Consider the following 9,416-nt stretch of genomic DNA (forward strand, 5'->3'; position numbering starts at 1 on the left):
CCAAGTTCCTCCCCATACCTTCCTTCTGCCGCTTCATGTCACAAAGTTCCTGTCAGCTGTTTGAGATAGACCAGACAGGAAATATAACAAAATGAGCTAATTTGGCTGTATTGTAAGATTACATTAACATACTCTTGCAAGTCTGAAAGTACATATCTCCTTCCCCCACCCATCTCTTTTACAGCCCAAGAAACTAAGGTGAGTTTCTTGCTCTGCCCAAATTTTTATCATGTGTTGTTTTTATTTGACTGTGCCTTTAGCTGAGTCTCACTGTCCTTCTCCCAAAGTCATTCCCACATAACAATTCCTCAGTAAATCAAGCAGCTGCTTGGGATTGACAAACAGGAAGAGGATGCTCAGGTATGATATCATCAATTGCAAGTTCAACCAGGCACCTGGTGGAACTACCTGCCAAATTGATGGTAACACTCCAAGTGTCTGCAGCATCCAAAAATGCCTCAAAAGACTGCAAAAATAATGGCACTCTTATCACGGACTTGCTCTATGATCCTCCAGTTTTCAATTGGAACACTGAATAACAGATTTGGAAGTCCAATCCCCTCCACGTTGCTCAATCATTTCTGACAAATGTTAGACTAGACCCATGATGGCGAACCTATGGCACACATGCCAGACGTGGCATGCAGAGCCCTCCCTGTGGGCATGCATGCAGCACCCCAGCCCAGCTCCAATCGCATTTCTCCATCGCATTATTCCAACTTCTCGCGAAAGAAAAAGATCTTGTGAAGTTGGAATAGATTGAGTGAACTTTTTCACTTGTACACTTCACAATGGGGGAGATGGGGTCCCCTCCTCCTCTTGAAGCCCATTACAACGCAGAGCCACAATGTAACTCTGCGTCATCTTGGCTTGGCAAAAAAAAGCAGTTTCTTTTCCTGCAGAACTGCCTGCATTGAGATGCCCCGCCTCCAGCGGTGAAATTCAGCAGGTTCTGACAGGTTCTGGAGAACCGGTAGTGGAAATTTTGAGTAATTCAGAGAAGCGGCAAATTACACCTCTGGTTGGCCCCAGAGTCGGGTGGGAATGGAGATTTTGCAATATCCTTCACCTGCCACGCCCACCAAGCCACGCCCACAAGCCACACCATGCCCACCAAGCCATGCCCACAGAACCAGTAGTAAAAAAAATTTGGGTTTCACCACTGCCCGCCTCCCCACCAGCCAGATGAGCATGGGCGCACTGCTCCTGGGCTCGTCAGCTTTCAGACATCATTCCCACCACCCATTTTCAGGGATTTCTTTCCCCCCTCCACGGGGGGGGGGGAGAGAAACAGAGGGAGGCAGAGAGAAAGGGAGAGGGAGGGAGGGAAAGAGAGAGGGGGGAGGGAAAGAGAAATGATATTATAAAAGTTCTTCTGTCCCTTGCAACTGTGGTGACATGAAGACAACAACACACATCTATCCTTTGTATCCTAATCAGTGTACACTTGAGGATCTTGTGGCAGTGCGACAGAACACAATGTTGCTAGTCTGTGGGCAAGATCTGCTTAACTTGTTCATATTTCAATCTTTTATTTTATATTTTATGTTGTATAGTATGCCTTATTTTAATTGTGATGTTTCTAACACAAATAAATCAACCTGGGAGGACATAAACATTCTCACCCTTGCCTAGTAGGCTTCAATAAAATGTTAACTGTGTATCAACTATGGAATTAAATAGAAGTATTGCTCAAAAAAATACAAAAAAGGGTTAATACCTTTTTTTAAAAGAACAAAATAAAGCATACTAGCGTTTCCTGGCTGGGACCAACAAAGTCTAATTTAGCACAAAAATAGTGTTTGTTCTTTTAAAACAGATAATGACTAAACATATCTTTTGGCTTAAATATAATAGGTCTGTAGACTTCAAAACATTGGCAATAATTATAGCAGCAAAATTTACAGTGATTCTCATGAGCCTTTTTCACCCTAACATGAACAGAATTATAAATAGTTGGTTTTGTCTGGGACAGAAAAAAATGTTAAATAATATTATCACAGGGAAAATTATAAATTAAGAACTTTGGTTATGAAAATATATTTGATAATTATGAAATTTCAAAATCAATACTGTTTATTATCAGACTTTTATATTTGAGAATAGTAAATATCTTCCTCAATATTAATTAATTTTTTCTCTCCCTTGGATTTTCATATGTAGTTTAATTTTTTTATGGTAGACAATGATATGCTTAAACAGATTACATGAATCCAATAATAGCCTGGGATCTGAGCCCCTGAAAGTTCCCAAACTACATCCAATTTTTATTTATTTTTTCAAAAAAATATTATTTAGAATATTGCTAATACTGAAATATCTAGAAGTTAGTAACTATGAAAAAAAGATAAGATCTTTTCAGTAACGATACCTCAACTCTGTATTTCATTCACTGTCCATTTATCTCTTGCTTTTAAAATAATAGAAATAGAATTTAAAAATAGATATATTTTAATGTTTTCTGCATATTCTGCTTCTGGTATTCTCATTGGTTTTCACTATTCCTTTCTATTTTGATCTGGTTTCTATGGCTTTTCTTTTTAATTTTGGCTATAGACAACCTCAAAAGCTAAGATTGAAAAATGCAGTATAAATAATAATCTGACAAATCTAAAGCTTTGTGCTTTATGAGATTATTTGATTTTTGATCTTACTACTCTTAGAATAAGATGTGAAGAAAGATAAGTACTTACCCACATCTATTTTAAAAATCAGATTGGAATAAATAATTTATTTAAAAGAAATGAAAAAGGAAGAATTGTGTTAATAAAATAACTTAGCAACTACATTTAATGGATTTTATATATTTTTGCAGCTATTGTATTTGTTGTGTCCCTTAAGTTTTCTTAGTTACCTTTTATCTGCATAGACTAGATTTTTTTTCTTATTTAAAACTATAATAACACAAATACTCAGTAACTTAATTTAGCACATTTTTTGTTTCCATCACTAGTTAACATTCAGTTGCTAGGGTGATTTTTTTTCTCCTGGGACAATTTTTTCTTCAAATAACAGATGGGAAAAATAGTACATCTGAATGCTTTCCAATAGCATTTCTATAAACTAGGTTCAAAATTAATAATTATTTAATTATTCTAAATTAGCATATTTATAATTATTAGATTGTAACATAATATTCCAATCAAAGGAATGTTTAGTGGAAAGTGGAAAAATTCCAATCAGTGCTTAAAATGTTAGTTTTCCAGACTGAGAAAGGGAACCTTGTGAAGACAAGACCATTGGTATATCATTCTAAATTGTAAAAAAAGGAATTAAAGCTACTATATTCCCTTCACTTTAATCAATGCCACATCCAGAAAAATTGCCAAATTAATCCTTCAGCAAAAATCCAACTCTGACAAGGACCACTTGGAAAGAGCAGTTGCTGTCCTAATTCACGGTATCTCCAATTTGTTTAAAATAAATTGTAAACAACTTGGATTCTTACTGAAGGACTAGCTTGTTTGCTCAAATCTATTCCCAGACACTGGCAACAGTGCTAGAGTACACACAGTCTGCAGGCAGAAGGAGCCAGGTTCAATTCCTAGTGATTGAAATTCTTCACAGATGTTGCCATTTAGTGTAAACACTCCTGACTGCATGGATCAATGGTGTGATTCAGTGGAAATTAAACTTCTAATTTCTAATGTGTGTTTCTGATCTGTTTCTTTGGCTCACCTTTTGGCAACCTAGACAATAAGCCCAATTAAACTATCCAGGCCATGATCTATACCTCCTTGTTGAATGGAAGTAGGGAACAGTAGGTTTGTTGTAACTAGATAATATATATTAGGGGATTATGATTATTAAACTGACTATGGCTCTTTTTCATGATTCCTAAGAATGCAGTGATGGATCTCGTGTAAGCAAGCCAGTTGGAAGGCCAGAGACTTAAGTATGAGTCATTATTTCCTCACTGATACCTATCTGGAAGTCCCATTACTTCAGCACTGCTGTATTATTTATACTTTGTTTACTGTATTTTATTTTGCTGGAGCCAAGGTAACAGTTTGTATTTTTGACCTGGTCTTAAAATATCACTTTAGCACACTGTCATAAAAAATATCTGAAAACAAAAGAGGGAATTTTTGAAAAAAGGCAATTAGTTATCACTCACTGTTATACAACATCCTACAGCTGTAACAATATAGTCATGTGACAGAATATCAGTTACTGTAAGAATAATAAATGCATGCAGTAAATCCCGGGAAAAAACCCTGCTTTACTTGTTGATGTGTGAATTAAGACCATGTTTCTTTTTATTCAAATATTACTACTTTTAGCCATAGAAATTCTTTATAGTTAACTTAGAAGTGTTTTGTTCAATTCTTTTAATTAACAATTTCTATGATGTTGTAATTAATTCTGAGAAAGCCACATTTGGGGACAGTTGAGATGCATAATGGGAAACTGGCAATTATTTCTGCTAATGAAATGAAATTGAAATGAATTGAAAATTTTGGCTTTTTCCATCTGTTGCATAGTCATACTATTGCTGTATCTAAAATGGAGATAGGCTGATTCAGCTAAAGTAGGATTTGTAAAAATTATCCATGCATCTTATATTTTACTTAATATAAGTTTCAATTTTTTATTAAGGTGAGGAACTTCAGTCTTGCAGATGCATACACCTAGCAGCTCAAGTCAATTTGTTCAGTAGTGAGGCATGCTAAGAGTAATGATTCAGCAATTCTTAGAGAGTCTGGCCATTATTTCAAATATAATGAGCCTTCATTTGGTGCCCCCAAACCAGTGGTGGGTTTCAAAATGTTTTACTACCGGTTCTGTGGGTGTGGCTTGGTGGGCATGGCATGGATTGGTGTGTGTGGCTTGGTGGCTGTGGAAGGGGAAGGTTACTGCAAAATCTCCATTTCCTCCTGATCAGCTGGGACTTGAGAGGCAGAGAATAGAAGGGGGCGGAGCTAGTCAGAAGTGGTATTTACTGGTTCTCTGAACTACTCAAAATTTCCGCTACCGGTTCTCCAGAACTAGCCAGAACCTGCTGAAACCCACCTCTGCCTCAAACCCAGAACAGTTTTGCATGAGAGAAGTAATCATGGGGAGTGCTTTCCAAAACATCAACATTAGATGATAAAACTAAGAAAATCAAACAAAGTTAGAAATGTGATTGACATGTTAAGGGGCGTGCATAAGCGCACCAGCGTGCCTACCGTCCCTGTCCTAATGTTTTCTTTTATTCGAATCTTTTTCATGTATTTATAATTATGTTTACACTTGTATCTGTCATAAAAAACATGCTTGACGAAAATAAAAATAAAATAAAATAAAAATGTTTCTCTAACTTTTGCATCCTCCTCATCCATAATGAATATTGTAATTAGGTGATCAGTTTGGCCATGTTGATTGGCTGGTAAGAGAGAAACTGCCCAATAGTTGCTTTCTTTCTCATTCTCCCCCCCCCCCCGCCCATTTGAAGAATTTGCATCTTAAAAGCTCTACCTGGTGTGGCCTTGATTATTTTAATGGCATAAATGAAATTTATTTTTTATCATGCCTATCATATTGTGACCCTGCAAGCATACATAGTCTCTTATGCCAATCTATTTTATTTACCAATAGTTTGTTGAATAATCCACAGTTAGCTATACTCACAAAATAAATAATAGTCCATTATTTTATAAATCATAAATTATGTTACTTCAGAAATGTCAAAATTTTCTTAATGGCCGACAGTGATCATTTCCCCAAATGTTTGTCCTGTACTCATTTCTTTGTTTCAATATGTTTGTCTGCTAAATGTGTGTGTGTGTGTGTGTGTGTGTGTGTGTACGTAATGAAATAAAACTCATACTTGGAACTCTGCAAAATTAGATGTTACATTGCCAAAAATACATAGCCAAGAGAAATATAATAAACTGTCAGTTTAATAAATTGAGATGTAATAGTTACTTTTTTTAATTTGACTTAATTGCCATTGTCAACAACATTGACATTTTAATGCAAATGATGTCATTTATATCAATTATATAATATGATACAAATTATATTTTATTTTTAGTCATTAAATTTCTACACTGCCTAACTCATTTAAGTGTCCCTGAAATGCTTTCTTCCTCTGAACAACCCATTAAATCAAAGTTTTACTGTACATTTATTTTGTCACATTTAACTAGTGAGGGAAATAATAGCAAATGAATGAGTAGAACAATGCTACTGTGTAAAGCAACCTTCTAAATAAACATTCATTTATTTGATTTGTTTATATACCACCTTTTCCTCAGGTTCTATATATTTTACTTTTTCCTCCTATTTTTCTTCACAACAGCAACCTTATGATGAAGAAGGTGAGTGTTATAGACTTGATCTATAACAGATAGTGGAATTTTCATGGCTGATGCAGGACTTCTCATAATGTGCATGCCCTCAAAATGTGCAGCTTTCAGTTGTCAGAATTCTCAGCAATGGCTGAGGAACTCTCTGGGTTGATCTTCATTCATCCAAAAGGGATTCAGACTGGAGAATATATCATTAAATCAACTGAGTTGCTATCCCCAGCGTTGCTCTAGAATGCGTAGAAAAAGAAAGAGGCCATTTCTAGTAATACACTGCATGTAGAGTATCCTAAGCCCCTAGAATCTCTGTGCTGAATTAGCCTTATACTAAACCATAAACCATGATTTATACAAATCACAATGACTAAATTCACTCATGGTCTTAAACCACAAAACTAAATATAGATATAGTTTAGATACTGTATAGATATAGATACAGACTGGGTGAAACCAGGCTTAATAGCAGTAACTATGAGAAGGATCTTGGCGTCTTAGTGGACAACCAGCTAAATATGAGCTGGCAATGTGCAGCGGCAGCCAAAAAAGCCAATGCAATCCTAAATTGCATTAACAATCATGATCAAGTGAGATAGTAGTACCACTCTATAAAGCCTTAATAAGACCACACCTAGAGTACTGCATCCAGTTTTGGTCACCACACTATAAAATGACTAAATTCTAAATTCTAAATGACTAACGGGCCTGGTGGTTCAGCAGACTGATAGCATTGTGATTAACACCAGCTGTCTGCAATTACTGTAAGTTTGAATCTCACCAGGCTCAAGGTTGACTCAGCCTTCCATCCTTTCTAAGGTAGGTAAATTGAGGACCCAGTTTGTGGGGGCAATAAACTGACTTTGTATAAATATACAAAAGTATGAAGGCTATTGCTTAACGCATTGTAAGCCGCCCTGAGTCTCCAGAGAAGGGTGGCATATAAATCAAATTTAAAAAAAAAAGATGTTGAGACTCTAGAAAAAGTGCAGAGAAGACCAACCAGGATGATTAGGGGACAGGAGACTAAAACATATGAAGAATGGTTGCAGGAACTGGGCATGGCTAGTCTAGTGAAGAGAAGGACCAGGGGAGACATGATAGCAGTTTTCCAATATTTGCGGAGCTGCCACAGGGAAGAAGGGGTCAAGCTTTTTCCAAAGCACCTGAAGGCCAGACAAAGAATAATGGATGGAAACTGAACAAAGAGAGATTCAACCTGGAAATAAGGTGAAACTTCCTGACGGTGAGAACAATCTACCAATGGAACAGCTTGCCTTCGGAAGTTGTGGGAGCTTCATCACTTGAGACTTTCAAGAAGAGATTGGACTGCCATTTGTCAGAAATGGTGTAGGGTCTCCTGCTTGGGGAGAGGGGTTGGACTAGATGACCTACAAGGTCCCTTCCAACTCTGTTAATCTGAATCTAAAAGTTTAGCATAGTATGATGAAAGAAATTGCATATCCTTTGTCCCTGTGGCACAGTCATGCTTTGACAAATCCAATTTCCCCCCTATAACATTGCCCTTGTATTGTGTCCTGTCCAAAAGTGAAACAAATTTAAATCATCATTGTTAGTAGTGATACAAAAATAGTATTTTCCCACAAACTTCAACACCATCAAAGGGCATCTTAAGATACAAAAATGTTTTGTCACCTGATACCTCAGAGGCAAAGATAGGAAAGTAGGAATTGGGGTTGATCGGTGGTTTGTTTCAGGAGTGTGGGCATTCATTGCATGCTCCCTCTTTTATGATTTAGTCAGCCTCTATTTCAACTTTTTCTTCTGTTTAGCCTAGGCAGTGTTTCCTAGGTTTCTTCTATTCTTGTTCCTGTGCCAACACTTAAGAGATAAAGAGCTTATTGAAAGAGGAAGAAAAGTATTTAGATAGCTCTATTCATAAGCAAAACAAATAACATTCTCTACGCTACATTTGCATTTTTGATACCAAATTCTTTCCAGGCTTCATTTAAGGAACAACAGGGGGTATATTAATAGTATACTGAATCTTATTTTTACCCCTAAGATGTAACAGTCCTTCTCTTTTGCACTGCAAATTCAGAAAATGAGGAAGATTGCATTGGTTTTGTAGGATATATGCCACCTTCTGTATATTTGTCTGTTGCACATTGCAATCACTTCCCTTTCTTCTTCTGAATTTAGAGTGTATCTGCCGAACAGATAGTCAGTCTCAGTTTTCTAATTATACAAGTTATGGTTACTGGCACAATCATGACAGGCCTTGCTTTTCTCTTCTATGAGCTACTTCTGTCTTGGTGACTTCTGATGAATTTCTTCATTTAACATTATTTTGACTTGGAAGATAGCCAAGATGGGGTGTGGGAAGATGCACAGACAAACTAGCTTAGAGAAATTAAATGTTCATTGCCAGATTGATAGTTTTTCCCACTGGCTTATGGCCTGCTGAAAAAGATTCATAAATCAGGATGCCCTTCAGTAATGATTCCGCAAACAGAAGTAGAATAGGGATTGACAATGGGGAAAACCAATTTTATACCAACATTGTTTTATAACAAAGAATGGGTAGGTGTCTCTAAGTCAATGGTGGGGGGAAAGACTCCGGTGTTATTAATTCAGAACTAAGTGGACAATTGTGTTGTTTAATTGTCTATGCTCAACAGTAATATATACATTTTTGTTTAGGATGTTGTGTGAATTTCACCACCATCAAGAGACCATTTATATATATGTGTGTGTATATAAGTATGTACAGTGTGTGTGTGTGTGTGTGTGTGTGTGTGTGTGTGTGTGTGTTAAGGCCAAGCGCTTATTTCAGGGTTCAAAAAATATAAAACAGGGTCTTATTTTCATGGAAACCCGGTGTATGTATGTATGTATGTTCATCTGCCATCATCAGGCTTATGTGAGGAGTCTTTTGCAGTAACTTACTGCAGTAACAGTTACTGCAAAAGACTCCTCACATAAGCCTGATGATGGCAGATGAGATTCTGTCGAAACGTCGCTTCTACCCTTTTAGGGATATATCCACAATTACATGGGAAGAAACCCAAAATATTAACTATACACACATATATGCCCGTGAAAACTTACATACATACATACATACATACATACATACATACATACACATATATACATATATATATA

The sequence above is a fragment of the Pantherophis guttatus genome, chromosome 4 (assembly GCF_059756535.1).
Source record: "Pantherophis guttatus breed Tessera chromosome 4, ASM5975653v1, whole genome shotgun sequence".
Classification (NCBI taxonomy): domain Eukaryota; kingdom Metazoa; phylum Chordata; class Lepidosauria; order Squamata; family Colubridae; genus Pantherophis; species Pantherophis guttatus.